This window comes from Gopherus flavomarginatus, chromosome 8, assembly GCF_025201925.1.
Source record: "Gopherus flavomarginatus isolate rGopFla2 chromosome 8, rGopFla2.mat.asm, whole genome shotgun sequence".
NCBI lineage: Eukaryota > Metazoa > Chordata > Testudines > Testudinidae > Gopherus > Gopherus flavomarginatus.
This window is the reverse complement of record NC_066624.1, coordinates 44,194,644-44,211,421: the sequence shown is the minus strand read 5'-3', so window position 1 is coordinate 44,211,421 and position 16,778 is coordinate 44,194,644. Positions and strand designations below refer to the sequence as shown.

Genomic DNA, 16,778 nt, shown 5'->3' with positions numbered 1-16,778 from the left:
CTGCTGGAGGGAAGGAGAGAGCTGTGGATTGGGATTGAGGAGCAGTGTGAGGAGGAGAGAGCTGTGGGTTGGGATTGAGGGGCACTGAGAAAAGAGGGGACATGGGTTTGGCCTGAAGAGCATCCTTATTTGGGGATCCAGCACAACGCAGCAGATTATTCTAATTTCTTAGGGATATTCTGTGTTTGTATGTGTGTGTGTTTGCAGGGAAGGAACATGCTATATGCCCAGAGGCCTTTATTATTCCAGGCTGCAAGGGGAAAGGGGCTGTCAGGAAGTTGCCCCTTCAAACCCACACACAAAAATGCCCTTCTAAGGAAAGGTAAAATCCTGAAGAGAAAAAGTAACATCAAAGAGGACTCTAGGAAGACAATTTAAGATCTTGATGAGTAGTTTATCACCTGACCAGGGGTTTGAACTCTGGACCCTCAGATTAAAAGTCTGATGTTCTACCAACTGAGCTAGCCAGGCTCACAAGAAAGGAAAACGTCTTGGTGCAGAGGAGAAGCTAGTGAAGAAAACAAGAGCTGGAAACAATAGGGGAAACCAGCTGCTCTCTCTGGCCTGGTCAAGACTACGAGTTTATATTGAATTTAGCAGCCTTAAATTGCATTAACCCTGCACCCGTCCACACAACAAAGCCCTTTATATCGATATAAAGGGCTCTTAATACCGATATCTGAACTCCTCCCCGATGAGGGGAGTAGCGCTGAAATTGGTATTGCCATGTCGGATTAGAGTTAGTGTGGCTGCAATTTGACGATATTGACCTCCGGGCACTATCCCACAGTGCAAAATTGTGACCACGCTGGACAGCAATCTGAACTTGGATGCACTGGACAGGTAGACAGGAAAAGACCCACAAACTTTTAAATTTCATTTCCTGTTAGCCCAGCGTGGGGGCCGATCAGCACAGGTGACCATGCAGTCCCAGAATCAAAAAAGAGCTCCAGCATGGACCGTATGGGAGATACTGAAGCTAAGGCTTTTTCTCAGCTCATTTCACCACCCTCTATCCTTCTGGGGTTGAGTTTATTGCAGATGTTACCCAAAATTGGGCCAGCTTGTAAGCATAGGGAGGACTAATGACCCACCAGATTTTGGCAGAAAGCAGCACATTTATTATACTGACAGCTAAGCTCAAAATAAGTGTGTGTGTGGGGTCACATTCACACTCGCATACTTATGTTCCCAGGACAGGCACAACACTGGAGATGTCAGGATTCTGCAAGGTAAGTGTCCCACAGCGCAGCTATGGAAGGTGCAATGAAGGTAAGTCTTCCTGAGGCACAATGAAATACAACGCAGAGAAACACTGGCCGGGCGGTCGGGCAAAGGGCATTCACTGGAGGTACAAGCTTGTGAGTGCTCTCCTGAGCACATGGTCCCTTCCCCTTTTAAGGACCTGCATTTAATGGTCTGCTACTAGAGATGACTTGGATGCATCTGGTTGGTCACATTCCACCTTGGGCAGTGTCCATGCTCTGGGTGTGTAAGTGCTGCCTAATTAGAATCCGAGACACCTTGTCTACCTGGAAGTTCTTCTGCTCTTCAACCAGCCCATTCATCCCTCAAGTAGTCCAGGAGGGAGTAGGAGGGGAAAAGCCACTTCACAGGCATTCAGAGAAGGAGAGGAGAAAAAAGTGGGAGCAGGGGAAGTATAACAGACCTTGTGAGCATAGAAATCACTGCTGCTCCTACAATAGCAGGGACAGGCCAGTAAGAGCTGGGAAAATTAAGCTCTCACATTTCTGCCTCGTTTTGAGCCAGGGGCCTTTGGTGTGTTCAGTAAATGTGATAACCACTACACTATAGAAACTCTGTCACAGGGCTTTGCCCCTCCCTTCATAAGAACATAAGAATGGCCATACTGGGTCAGACCAAAGGTCCATCCAACCCCACATCCTATCTGACAACAGTGGCCAATGCCAGGTGTCCCAGAGGGACTGAACCTAACAGGTAATGATCAAGTGATCTCTCTCCCTCCAGCCACCTCCACCCTCTGACAAAGAGAGGCTAGGGATACCATTCCTTACCCATCCTGGCTAACACCCATTCATGGACTTAACCTCCATTAATTTATCTGCAAAAAGAAGGAGTACCTGTGGCACCTTAGAAAATGAACAAATTTATTTGAGCATAAGCTTTCCTGGGCTAAAACCCACTTCATTGGATGCATGCAGTGGAAAATACAGTAGGAAGGGATATATACATATATATATATACGCAGAGAACATGAAAAAATGGGTGTTGCCCTACACACTATAACGAGAGTGATCAGTTAAGGTGAGCTATTATCAGCAGGAGAAAAAAAACCTCTTGTAGTGATAGGATGGTCCATTTCCAACAGTTGACAGGAAGGTGTGAGTAACAGTAGGGGGCAAATAAACATGGGGAAATAGTTCTACTTGTTGTAATGATCTATCCACTCTCAGTCTTTATTCAAACCTAATTTAATGGTGTCCAATTTGCAAATTAATTCCAATTCAGCAGTCTCTTGTCTGTTTTTGAAGTTTTTTTTGGTAATATTGTGACTTTTAGGTTTGTAATTGAGTGACCAGGGAGATTGAAGTGTTCTCCTACTGGCTTTTGAATGTTATAATTCTTGACATCTGATTTGTGTCCATTTATTCTTTTACGGAGAGACTGTCTGGTTTGGCCAATGAAGGAAGGGGCTGGATTCAATGGTTCTTTCCATTTCTAGGAGATAGAGTACACCCATTATCTTTTTTTTTTCTTACTGCACATCAGACTTGCACTCAGCAGTTCTTTAGGCCATGGGACAGAACTGAACTTCACTGGCAGCAGTGAGGGAGAACGGTTGGGACTGAGCTGTCTGGGGAATATTTTAATCCTTATCTAATTTTCAGAGGATTAAATCAATGCAGCTTCCACTTCTCCGTGTTTCCCAAGGAAATAACATTTCTATGCGAAGTACTCAAACTTTTTAACAATAAAACGTGAAATGAAATGGCCACATGATGGCAACAGAATCTAAGAAATTTGTTAGTCTCTAGGGTGCCACACGTACTTCTGTTCTTTTTGAGGATACAGACTAACACAGCTACTCCTCTGAAACCTAAGAGATGAGAAGCCATGTTCTTGTTCAATGTGCATTGAAGCTGAAAAGGGAGATGTTTTCTCTTTGACTTCTAGGCCCCCACTCTAATCCACTAGACACCCCTTTCCTCCCACAGCCAGGAATAGAACCCCACAGTCATGCTAGTAGAACCCCCTGACCCTGCTTTTTGTGATGAAAGAGAAGTGCTGAGACCCTTGTGCTGTCCCATCACCTCCTTGTTTGAATTGCCCTTGAGACCCAATGGGGTTTCCTTGGGCAGTTTTGACTCACTCCCAGAAAGGGTGCAATTTTAGGAGCAGGTTCCAAATAGTGCAATTAACCAGCCAGAAGGGGCAGCAGGTGTCAGTGTAGGAGCCATTGAAATAACTCTCCACTTACTCATATGCAGACACACCCAGCTCTATGGTTGGTAAACTTACAGAGACTCTGCTGCTGCTCATGAACTAGCAGCCCATGACCTTTAAACAGCTGCCATTTGAATGCATCTGAAAGTTACAAGGAACAATGATCTGTGTTAAAGGAAGGTTGCCATTTATTAGAGCCTCAATTGATACTGTGTGCACAAAGAGAGGTTTGAATGTGTAACAGGAAGTTTGGGAAATCTTGGTTATTTTAATTTTGTAACAGGCTCCTGTCCACCCCCAGTAGAGTTTTCAGTCCCAGTGGCAACGTACTTACCAAATGTAATACAGACTTGTCCATTCCTCCCAAGTGGATGTGGTTCTTGTTCTTCTGCACATTGTAGCCCATGGAGGCCAAGGACCTGCAAATGTGTTTTCATGTGCCTTTGTTTAATTGATGAAAACAAGCCTAGACACTTGGAGGATTGGAACTGATTTCAGCAGAGGGACATGTTTGCTAGGTTTTCGTGCATTTGCACAGGAAAGCATTGAGTGTGTCTATTCATTTCAGGGACTCCTATTTAGTGGAGCTCCCAAACATATTGGAAATGGAATTATTTTTATTGAAGGAACGGGTTTGTAAGGGAGCACTTGGATTTGAACCAAGGACCACTTGATCTGTAGTCAAACACTACCACTAAGCTATACCCCCATGGCATGGCAAAAGGCCACCCTTGGCTTAACCATGAGATCTTGCATGACCTACAAAATAAAAAGGAGTCATATAAAAATGGAAACTAGGTCAGATTACAAAGGATGAATATAGGCAAATAATGCAGGAATGCAAGGGCAAGATTAGAAAGGCAAAGACACAACATGAGCTCAAACTAGCTATGGGAATAAAGGGATACAAGAAGACTTTTTATCAATACATTAGAAGCAAGAGGAAGACCAAGGACAGGGTAGGCCCACTGCTCAGTGAGGAGGGAGAAACAGTAACAGGAAACTGGGAAATGGCAGAGATGCTTAATGACTTCTTTGTTTTGGTCTTCACTGAGAAGTCTGAAGGAATGTCTAACATAGTGAATGCTTATGGGAAGGGGGTAGGTTTAGAAGATAAAATAAAAAAAGAGCAAGTTAAAAATCACTTAGAAAAGTTAGATACCTGCAAGTCACCAGGGCCTGATGAAATGCATCCTAGAATACTCAAGGAGTTAATAGAGGAGGTATCTGAGCCTCTAGCTATTACCTTTGGAAAGTCATGGGAGACGGGAGAGATTCCAGAAGACAGGAAAAGGGCAAATATTGTGCCCATCTATATAAAGGGATATAAAAACAACCCAGGAAACTACAGACCAGTTCGTTTAACTTCTGTGCAAGGGAAGATAATGGAGCAAGTAATTAAAGAAATCATCTGCAAACACTTGGAAGGTGGTAAAGTGATAGGGAATAGCCAGCATGGATTTTAAAGAACAAATCGTGTCAAACCAATCTGATAGCTTTCTTTGATAGGATAATGAGTCTTGTGAATAAGGGAGAAGCGGTGGATGTGGTATACCTAGACTTTAGTAAGGCATTTGATATAGTCTCGCATGATATCCTTATCGATAAACTAGGCAAATACAATTTAGATGGGGCTACTATAAGGTGGGTGCATAACTGGCTGGATAACCATATTCAGAGAGTAGTTATTAATGGCTCCCAATCCTGCTGGAAAGGTATAACAAGTGGGGTTCTGCAGGGGTCTGTTTTGGGACCGGCTCTGTTCAATATTTCATCAACGACTTAGATGTTGGCATAGAAAGTACGCTTATTAAGTTTGAAGACGATACCTAACTGGGAGGGATTGCAACTGCTTTGGAGGACAGGGTCAAAAATCAAAATTATCTGGACAAATTGGAGAAATGGTCTGAGGTAAACTGAATGAAGTTCAATAAAGACAAATGCAAAGTGCTCCACTTAGGAAGGAACAATCAGTTTCACACATACAGAATGAGAAGAGACTATCTAGGAAGGAGTATGACAGAAAGAGATCTAGGGGTCATAGTGGACCACAAGCTAAATATGAGTCAACAGTGTGATACTGTTGCAAAAAAAGCAAACGTGATTCTGGGATGCATTAACAGGTGTGTTGTAAACAAGACACAAGAAGTCATTCTTCCGCTCTACTCTGCGCTGCTTAGGCCTCAACTGAAGTATTGTGTCCAGTTCTGGGCACCGCATTTCAAGAAAGATGTGGAGAAATTGGAGAGGGTCCAGAAAAAAGCAACAAGAATGATTAAAGGTCTTGAGAACATGACCTTTGAAGGAAGGCTGAAAGAATTGGGTTTGTTTAGTTTGGAAAAGAGAAGACTGAGAAGGGACATGATAGCAGTTTTCAGGTGTCTAAAAGGTTGTCATCAGGAGGAGGGAGAAAAGTTGTTCACCTTAGCCTCTAATGATAGAACAAAAAGAAATGGGCTTAAACTGCAGCAAGGGAGATTTAGGTTGGACATTAGGAAAAAGTTCCTAACTGTCAGGGTAGTTAAGCACTGGAATAAATTGTCTAGGGAGATTGTGGAATCTCCATCTCTGGAGATATTTAAGAGTAGGTTAGATAAATGTCTATCAGGGATGGTCTAGACAGTATTTGGTCCTGCCATGAGGGCAGGGGACCGGACTCGATGACCTCTCGAGGTCCCTTCCAGTCCTAGAGTCTATGAATCTATGACATTTGCACAGGCAAGTCAGTGATCTTAAGGTTTTTGAAGGACAGGCTCTGCCTCAGAGAGCTCCTTTTCTATTCCCACACCACAGGGTTTTAAAAATGGGGTTTAATTAAACTTTATATACACATGTAGACATCACAGCTTGCACACACACCAGCATAGCTTCCTCCAGTGACAGAGCTACCACCTCTCGGGGAGATGGGTTAACTACACGGACAGGACAGCTCTCTCCCCTCCACTTAGAGCATCTTCATTATTTATAAAAAGGTGGGAAATATCCTCCTGAATGGACAGGAACCAATTTATCAAATATTGCTGTGTCTGCATTCAATATGGGTAACTGGTCATATTGGGCTGGATTAGTAGGAGCATTGCAAGCAGATCAAGGGAAGTGATTATTCCCATCTATTCAGCACTGGTGAGGCCACATCTGGAGCATTGCATCCAGTTTCGCTGCCCCCCCACCCGAAACAAATTGGAGAGAGTCTAGGGGAGGGCAACAAAAATAATTAGGGGGCAGAGGACTTACAAGAAGAGGCTGAGGCCAGGGCCACCCAGAGGGGTGGCAGGTGGGGCAGTTTGCCCCAGGCCCTGCAGGGGACATGAGAATATAGTATTCTAGAGTATTGCAACTTTTTTTTATGGAAGGGGCCCCTGAAAATGTTTTGCCCTAGGCCCCCTGAATCCTGTGGGTGGCCCTGACCACACCATGGTGCTGTTCCCCCACTCTACCCCCTTTCCCCATTTTCCTCCCTCTGAGGCCCAACCTGTGCTCTGCCCTCACTCCCATTTGTGTACTTCCCACCCCTGCTCTTCCTCTCTGCCCCCTCCCCTGATACTCACCCTGTCCATCGCCCACACCTCTCTGTTCCCTCCCCTGAGACTCACCCTACCCATCACCCACTCCTCTCTGAGCCCTCCCCTCAGACGCTCCTGCCCACACTTCTCTGCCCACTCGCTCGAGACCCACCCTGCCCATCACCCACACCTCTCTGCCTCCTTCCCCGAGACTCACCCTGCCCATCACCCACACCTCTCTGCCTCCTCACTGAAACCAACCCTGCCCACCACCCACACATCTCTGCCCCTCCCCTGAGACCTTCCCTGCCCACTGCTCGTACCTCTCTGACCCCTCCCCTGACACCCACCCTGCCCATCTCCCACACCTCTCTGCCTCCTCCCCTAAAACCAGCCCTGCCCACCACTTGCACCTCTCTGACCCTCCTCTGAGACCTGCCCTGCCCACTGCTTGTACTTCTCTGACCCTTCCCTTGAGACCGGTCCTGCCCATCACCCACACCTCTCTGCCCCCTCCCGTGGCCTGACATGCCCACTGCCCACAACTCTCTGCACCCTCCCCTGAGACCCACCCTGTCCACCTCTTTCTTTGGTCATCTGTTGTTATTCCTTGAAACATCAAGGAGGGAATATAAAGCTGAGTTTTCTCCAGGGTGAGGAAAGAAAGGAGCCACCAACCCCCTGGCAAAGCTCAGTGCCCCAGAGAAAACCTGCCCCCTGCTATCGCAATCACTGACATGCTGGGGATATGACGGGAAAGGGACTGTCTGAATGATCAAGGCAGGAAATGGACAACAAGCTACAGCAACATCATTAACCACAAACACACTCTCCTCATGCTCCAGCCAGAAGGGAAGGGAGCAGGAATTCTTTCTGATCAGCCATGGACACATTTACACAATGGCACAGAAGTGTGTGTGTTGTGGAAGCTGGTCTGAGGAAACAACTGCAATTGATCAGTCAGTGAGAACAGAACTAGAGTGCAGTAAGAGCCACACATCAAACAAGTAGTTGTGACTGAGTGGTTAAGCTGATGGCCTGCAACTCCATTGTGGTCTTCCTATGCAGGTTCAAATCCTACCAACTACAGAGGAAATTGTGGTTCTTTAATTTTAATGGAGCTGGATCTTGTCTCACTCTCAAGCTATGTCTACATGAAAGAGTAATGTGGCCTTAGTTAAAGTGTTTTAATTGAACAGCTGTTGCATGTCCACCCTGGGTCACCAGAGCACATCCACGCTAGAATCTTGGATTGCCACAGAGAGCAGTGCACTGTGGGTAGCTATCCCACTGTGCAACTGGCTGCAGGGTGCTTTGGGAAGGGTTTGCAATGCCTCACGGGCTGGTACAGCATCACATGATGCAGGTTTCTCTATCCCATTGTTCCATGGGCATCCTACTAGATTACCAGCTGCTTTTCAACTGCAATGTGTGAGGTGGGATAGAGAGCGTGTGTGGGGGGGTGGGAAGAGACAGTGTGTGCATTGTGGAAGAGTGAGTGTGTCAGCACACTGTCTCTAAGTTCAGACAGCTGCTGGAAGCAACCAGTCCTGAGGCAGGGGACAGGCTTGACATCAGCCCCCTTCTCTCACTGGCTCAGCTCAGCACAGCAGTCTCTGTCAGGGATGCTGGAACAGGCGGGTTACAGGGCCATGGCCCCACCACTCTTTACTGGCTGTTAGGACAAATGATGAGGGGGGAAGGATGCAGTCTTGGGGAAGAGGCGTTCTGTGGTTGTGGCCTTGAGGGGAGAGGTGGTATGAGTGTGGGTCCTTAGGGAAGGGGTGTCATGGGGGTGCCACAGTTCAGACAACAGTGTCCCCCCTCTACTGTAAGGAAGCTTCTGCCTCCCCTGCTCCGTGTTGGCAGAGCGGGAGAAAGCAGCATCCCCAGCAGTGATTTGCTCCCTGGAGCTCCGACAGGGGGGCTCGGGAGGCGATTTAAAGGGCCCTGGGCTCCAGCCGCTGCTGGCAGCCCTAAGCCCTTTAAATTACCAGCCGGAGGAAGCCGGACCAGGCTGACACAGTGTACTGGCTCTTTCTGTTACCCCGTACCATAACATACCGGCTTACTTTCACCTCTGGAAGGTCCTCACATGGATCAATAACTGGTTAAAAGATAGGAAACAAAGGGTAGGACTAAATGGTCAGTTTTCAGGATGGAAACAGGTAACTAGTGGTGTCTGTACTGGGATCAGTACTAGTCAACATATTCATAATGATCTGCTAATCAATGAGCTGACAAAATTTGCAGATGATGCAAAACTACCGGCTTGCTTCCTAGAACGAATGCTCCTTGAGTGGGGTGATCCACAGGGAGTAACTCAAACCTCTAAAGTGCCTGGGCAGGGGCAGGACATTATCACAGTAAGGGGGGGTGTGGCAGTGACATCACAAAGGACTTTTGAAGGACCTCAGACTATTGGTCAAAGGTGGTGGCGAGGTGATGACCTCACAGAGAGATGCTGACATTAGCCAGGCAAGACGGGCCAAGGGGCCAGGGAAACCTCAGAGACCCCTGTGGCTTTACTTCAGCAAGTTTCCTTCTCCAGGTCTCTCTTTGAGGACTGAGTAAGTATTCTGCTTCACGTACGTGAGAGCCAGGAGGAACCTTTTTTGAGTTTTCTTCTTCCCTTTTCCTGATTTTACTAGAAAACAGCCATCCCTGTTTAGAAGGTAAGAGCCTCCTCGAGGTTTGAAACCTGTTCAGTCTGATCCATCTGGTGACAGTTGAATTCTAGGCATGAAAAACACGAGCTTAAGGAGGCAGAATTTTATTCTCCAACGGGGATTTTGTCCCTTAGAATTACTGGGGACATTAGGGTTTGTCCTTATTGTTTCACCTTTTCATCCATCCATCCATCCCTTCCTCCTTTCTCTTTGTCTCTAGCTTCTTTTGTCCTTTCTCCTGTTACTCTCCCATCACCAGGAGAGAGGTGTGTGTGTGTGTGTGTTGCGGGGGAGTGCTCTGCAGCTCCCACTGTGGGAGGTCCACCCAAAAATGTGAGGCTGAAATAGTGCTTGGGCAGTGATCCCCACCAGTGATCTGGGCCATCCTTTGGGCTTTGTGGTGAGAACCCTCAGCCTCCTGTCCTCAGTCTCTACCTTGATTAGCTGAGCAGGGGGTTATTGACAGGGAGGAGACTCAGGTCCTTGTTGTTCTCTTTGAAGACCAAGGAAATAAGTCATAACCAGTCATATGTTTGATGAATTTTGCTGCTTCTCTGCATTAATGGTCTCTGAGCAGTTCATGATTCTCTCTAACATTGCAGTTCTGTTCAAATACTTGCTGAATAATTACTGTGCACTGTTGTTGGTCTGGAGCTCATCTGAAAGCACTTTATTCAGGTCATTCAATGTCTGAAATTAAAAATCTGATGATTAGTTTGAAAATCAGGGCTCTTGGGTCCTATTCCCAACTCTGTCAGTGACTGGCTGTGTGACCTAAGACAAATCAATTCTCCTTTCTCAGCCTTAGCTTCTCCCTCTTTCAAGTAGGGATAATAATGATTCTGTCTTACCTACATCAACACACACACTGTCTCTCCCCACACACAAACAGTCTCCGCACTGCAGTTGAAAAGCAGCTGGCAATCTAGTACGATGCCCATGGAAGAATGGGATAGAGAAACCTGCATCACTGAATGTATAGCTGTGAAGACACCACACACCAGCCTTTCCTAGCTGACAAAAAACAAACCTCCACAGAAAGACCCCTATGGTGTCATACCCCAGCTCCCTAAGCCCTCAGCCACAATCACTTAACACAGGGCTACTGTCATAAACAGATAGCTAAGGGTTAGTGTCTCTTTCACCTGAACACCTGACCAGAGGACCAATCAGGAAACAGGATTTTTTTCAACTCTGGGTGGAGGGAATTTTGTGTCTGAGGTCTTTTTCTGTCTGCCTGCTTTCTCTGAGCTTTGAAGAAGTAGTTTCTGCTTTCTAATCTTCTGTTTCTAAGTATAAGGACAAAGAGATCAGATAGTAAGTTATATGGTTTCTTTTCTTTGGTATTTGCATGAATATAAGTGCTGAAGTACTTTAATTTGTATTCTTTTTGAATAAGGCTGTTTATTCATATTTCTTTTAAGCAATTAACCCTGTATTTGTCACCTTAATACAGAGAGACCATTTGTATGTATTTTTCTTTCTTTTTTATATAAAGCTTTCTTTTTAAAAACCTGTTAAAGTTTTCTTTACTGGGAAATTTCAGGGAAATTGAGTCTGTACTCACCAGGGAATTGGTGGGAGGAAGAAATCAGGGGGAGATCTGTGTGTGTTGGATTTGCTAGCCTGATTTTGCGTTCCCTCTGGGTGAAGAGGAAAGTGCTTTTGTTTCCAGGACTGGGAACGGAGAGGGGGAGTCACTCTGTTTGGATTCACAGATCTTGTGTCTGTGTATCTCTCCAGGAGCACCTGGAGGGGGGAAGGGAAAAAGGATTATTTCCCTTTGTTGTGAGACTCAAGGGATTTGGGTCTTGGGGTCCCCAGGGAAGGTTTTTCAGGGGGACCAGAGTGCCCCAAAACACTCTAATTTTTTGGGTGGTGGCAGCAAGTACCAGGTCCAAGCTGGTAACTAAGCTTGGAGGTTTTCATGCTAACCCCCATATTTTGGACGCTAAGGTCCAAATCTGGGACTAAAGTTATGATAGCTACTTCCTACAATCCCCAGGGCTTGGTACCTCTGGCCTCCATTTCTCCTGGGTTGGTGGTTTGTGGCAGCCCATCAGCTCGTTGGCACCTCAACTGGCTGGTGACCCTGGGAGCTTTGACCAGCAGGTCCTCTGGAAGCCGCCCCAGCAGGTCCTCGGTGTCCCACTCCAGCAGCAGGTGATAAGTGTCTGTCTCCCTCAGCAGCTCTGATGTATTCACCCACAAAAGCTCATGGTCCAAAACATCTGTAAGTCTAGAAGGTACCACAGGATTCTTTGCTGATTTTACAGATGCAGACTAAAACTGCTACCCCTCTGATACCTGTCTCCCTCAGCAGCTCCAGCCCAAATGCGCTGCAGGGCCCCTCCTTTTGTACTTCTGCTTCCTGTCCCACCTCTCAGCTTCTGGAGGGGCGGAGGTGGCTTTTCTGGCTCTGTAGCCCAACAGGGCTGGTTGTGGTCCCTGCTGGTCTTCACCGCTTCAGGCTGCCATACAGAGGATGGAGAACAGTTCTCTCTTCTCACAGAGGGCAGGACAAGAGGCAGTGGGTTCAAACTACAGCACAGCAGGTTTAGATTAAATCTCAGGAAAAACTTTCCAACCAGAAGAACCGTAGGACAATGGAACAGACGCCTAGGGTAGTGGTGGAAGGTTATTCACTGGAGTTTTCAAAAGGCAGGGGGTTAGTCTAGATGGCCTTTGTGGTCCTTTTAACTCTATGGTTTTAAGGGGAACCGGGGTTCACCCTTGGAAAATGCTAATGTGAGCATGTCACTCATTAAGGGTATGTCTGTACTGCATCTGGTAGCTGCCTCCCAGCCAAAGTCCATGCTGACTCACTACAAATAACGGTGTAGGCGGTTGGGTTGTAGCTTGGGTTCTAAAGCCAGGGGTTGAGGGGGATGGGTGGGCTGGATGTTCTGAACTCCAAGCGGAGCCCTAACATCAAAGCAATGTCTCCACAGCTATTTTTAATGCACTAGTGTGAGACTCAGCCTGAAAGGCGGCCAATTCCCTGATGCACCTTAGACATACCCTAAAGAGGGTGGTCCCAAGGGAGACTGTATGAAGTTTGGGTCACCTAACTCCCTGTAAATCCATGACCCAGCCCCCTCCCTTGGCACCCTGTCACCAAGCCTTAGTGGGTCACAACTGAGGATGCCAAATTCAGGACGAACTGCTGAGAAATAGGGCAAACACAACTGTCAAGGTTCCTTCCCCACTCTGAACTTTAGGGTACAGATGTGGGGACCTGCATGGACACTTCTGAGCTTAATTACTAGCTTAAATCTGGTATCACTGCCACCATCCAGAATTTTCACTGTCTGGATCACTCCCTTTCCCCTCAAAACCTTCCCCTCCCTGGGTAGCCTTGAGAGATTCCTTCACCAATTCCCTGGTGAGTCCAAATCCAATCCCTTGGATCTTAAAACAAGGAGAAATTAACCATCCTCCCTCCTTTCTCCCACCAGTCCCTGGTGAGTTCAGATACAATCCCCTTGGATCTAAAAATAAGGAAAAATCAATCAGATATTAAGAAAAAGGCTTTTAATTAAAGAAAAGAAAGGTAAAAGAAAACCCTCTGCGAGAGATTAGCATACCAGCTATTCTCACAGACAACAGATTCAAAACACACAGGATGTGTGCACAATTTAGTGGGCACAAATTTAGTTACACAAATAAATACTCAATTTGATTCTACCTCTAATTGCATAAGACAGGTTACAAAGAAATAAACATAAACCTTTTTATTCCTTTCTAAAACTTACTACTCTAATAAGAGGCTGGTTCCTTGATCTTCTTCACTCCGGCTGAAACTGAAACTCTAAACAAAGGAAAAACTTCCCTCCTCCCTTTTGAAACATCTTGTTCCCCCATTGGTCCCTCTGGTCATGTGTTAGCTAGGCTAGGTGAACTTTTTAACCCTTTACAGGTAAAAAAAGGAATTAACCCTTAACCATCTGTTTATGACAACAACCCAAAACTGGTGGCTATTCTTTTATAAGTTTCAGAGTAGCAGCTGTGTTAGTCTGTATCCACAAAAAGAACAGGACTACTTGTGACACCTAAGAGACTAACAAATTTATTTGAGCGTAGCATGCATCTGATAAAGTGGACTGTAGCCCATGAAAGCTCAAATAAATTTGTTAGTCTCTAAGTTGCCACAAGTACTCCTGTTCTTTTATAAGATAGACCAAACCAGCCACTAAAGTAAACTCCTGTTTCACCACACTGGCTAACAAGAAAACATAAAGGCAGTTTTCTCAGGCATTCTGGTTCTTATAACACCACCAAAAACACTGCATTCAGAGATGAGTAGTTCTTTACAACCAGTGTCATTAAATGATAGTTTCTTTTGATCCCAAAGGGCCAGCCACTCCCAGGTCAATATACAACTTAAATCTTACCCAAAAATCATGCTGGTGCCAATCCTTTAGTATCTAATATCTAAAGGTTTATTCATAAAAAGAAAGAAAGGGAAGAGGTAAAATTGACTAAGGGAATCAGTTACATGCAGTAATGGCAAAGTTCTTGGTTTAGGCTTGTAGCAGTGATGGAATAAACTATTGGCTTAAGTCAAGTCTCTGGAGTACATCTACGGCTGGGATGAGTCATTCAGTCTTTTGTTCAGAGCTTCAGTTTGTAGCAAAGTTCCTTCAGAGGTAAGAAGCAGGATTGAAGACAAAATGGAGGTGTTTCCAGAGCCTTTTATACTTTTGCCATGTGAAGGGCATCCCATCGTTCTTCCTGTGGAAAATTACAGCAACAAGATGGAATTTGGAGTCACATGTGCAAGTCACGTGTTCATGCCCAATTTCCCTCAGTCATTGCAGGAAGCCATTACCTAGATTACAGACAGTCCACATGAAAGACTACATGACATTCCACTCAGTGTAGATGGGCTTCTCCCATTGTCCATTGTCAACCAGGTGTGTCTTGATGAACAACTTAATTTGAACAGTCCCTCCAAGATGTGCTAGCTAGCTACCTTGTGGGTGTTACCCTGTTATGCTTATAAGAAGCACATGGGATCTTTTTCAGGGGAAAAGGCAATAAGCCGCATTTATTGAAGCTACAACAATTAGCATATGCATTCAATCACACACCACACACACACACACACTGTCCTGCCAGTCGATGTTATAGTTACCAGTCCAGAGTCCAGATCAACCTAGTAGCCAGCTAGTTTGATCATGGGTAGGAGGAGCCGGGTTCCATCGTTTGCAACATGATCCTCTGAGGAAGTCTTGGCAGAATGAACCCAAAGTTTCATGGCAAGGCATGCTGATTTTGCTTCATTGGGACCAAAGAGTTTTGCACTATCATGTTGTAATGAATTGTTTGACGAGTGCTTGTTTTCTTAAATTGTCCTTTTCATCCTTCATCTTGATCTTTCATCAATTAGTTCCTCAGGGAGTTATCCCAAGTTGGTTTTGATCACAGCTATTTTGTCCCCACTGATAGGTGCCTGTCTCATCTTTAGAGTCATCAATCAGCCCTCCTTTGGCATTTCAGTAGGGGTGTGTTGCAGCCTCCTGGCACCCTTGCATCTGTTGCTGCTTCCTCCCTCGTACATCTGGTTCAGCGATGGCCTTCACACTTATCTCTTAACACACACATTCCTCATTCACACACAAAACAGAATTAATTTACACACAACATTTTGAACAGGAACATCAAATTGAAATGCAAAAGAAAACAACCATGGCATTCTTTTACTTATTTTAAAATGCTAAACCTGCAACAAATTGGTGACCCTCAAAGGTCTGTTACTGCCTTGAAATCAGTCCAGACACAGATACTGGCTGATGTATCTCTACCCACTGGCCCTTTAGCCATTCCTTTCTGTTACTCTAAAAGGGTGGCTGGCAGGATGTGATCAGATCATACAGCAATACATGTAATACATGCTACATTTTTATTCTTTATCCTTTATTCTAAATGATATAAAATACAAACATAAAATCACACCACTACATTTGAAGGAAGAATTTGGGGGAGTTCAGTTCCTGGTTTTTATTTGACCTCTCTCCAGCACTTGTTTTGGTTTGGCCTTCCCCTTTCCATCCCTCTCTGAGGTTTCTGTCTCTATCTCAGCAGGTGACGCAATGGTGTGTGAGAAAGAGGAGCAGAATTCTCAGCAGGGAAATGTTGAGCAAGTGGCTAAACACAGAGAATTATCACAAAGATCGAAAAGGAATGTGTCCAGGAGTCATGAGCAGGGAAACTCCTGTGAGATTCAGCACAGATCAGAAAGAGAGCAGGGAAACCAGCCAGGGGAGAAAGTGTTTAAATATATTTCCTGTTGGGGAACTTAGACAGACCTCAAGTAAACCACAAAACAGCAGGAAATCTTCAGGGGAAAGGGAAAAAATACATGCATTGAGTGTGGGGCCTTGGCTACACCGGTGCTTTACAGTGCTGCAACTTTCTCAGGGGTGTGAAAAAACACTCCCTGAGTGCAGCAAGTTACAGCCCTGTAAAGCCCAGTGTAAACAGTGCCCCAGCGCTGGGAGCTAATCCCCCCGGGGAGATGGAGTACCTGCAGCACTGGGAGAGCTCTCTCCCAGCGCTGGCGCTGCAACCTCACTCGCACTTCAAAGCACTGCAGCAGGAGCGCTCCCGCAGCAGCGCTTTGAAGTTGCAAGTGTAGCCATACCCTGGGAAAACTGATGTGACTGCTCAATCCATATAAAGCATCAGAGAATCCATACAGGGGAGAGGCCCTATGAACGCCGTGAATGTGGGAAAAGCTTCACTTGCAGCTCAAACCTTATTACTCATCAGAGAATCCACACAGGAGAGAGGCCCTATGAATGCAGTGAATGTGGAAAACGCTTCATTAAGAGCACAGGGCCTTCTGAACATCAGAGAATCCACACAGGGGAGAGGCCCTTTGAATGCCGTGAGTGTGGGAAAAACTTCAATCACCGCTCAAACCTTATTTCTCATCAGCGAATCCACACAGGGGAGAGACCCTATAAATGCTGTGAGTGTGGAAAATGCTTCACTAACACCTCAGCACTTTCTAAACATCAGAGAATCCGGAGTGGCCTCTGAATGCTGTGAGTGTGGGAAAAGCTTCTCGTGGCACTCAGCCCATGTTAGCCATCAGAGAATCTGCAAGGGAGATCAACACCATAAAAACCTCTAGGGCTATCAATACTTCTTTTCTTTAATATTTTTTCCTGAT

General features: G+C 45.7%; 2 non-coding genes across 2 annotated transcripts; both read right to left on the bottom strand.

Annotated features, from left to right (window-relative positions):
* Positions 1–398: 398 nt before the first annotated feature.
* Positions 399–471, bottom strand: TRNAK-UUU (transfer RNA lysine (anticodon UUU)). The gene has a single exon. It is a non-coding gene; the product is annotated as a tRNA-Lys (tRNA).
* Positions 472–4,065: 3,594 nt separating this feature from the next.
* TRNAC-ACA (transfer RNA cysteine (anticodon ACA)) lies at positions 4,066–4,135 on the bottom strand. Its single transcript has one exon. It is a non-coding gene; the product is annotated as a tRNA-Cys (tRNA).
* Positions 4,136–16,778: the final 12,643 nt, after the last annotated feature.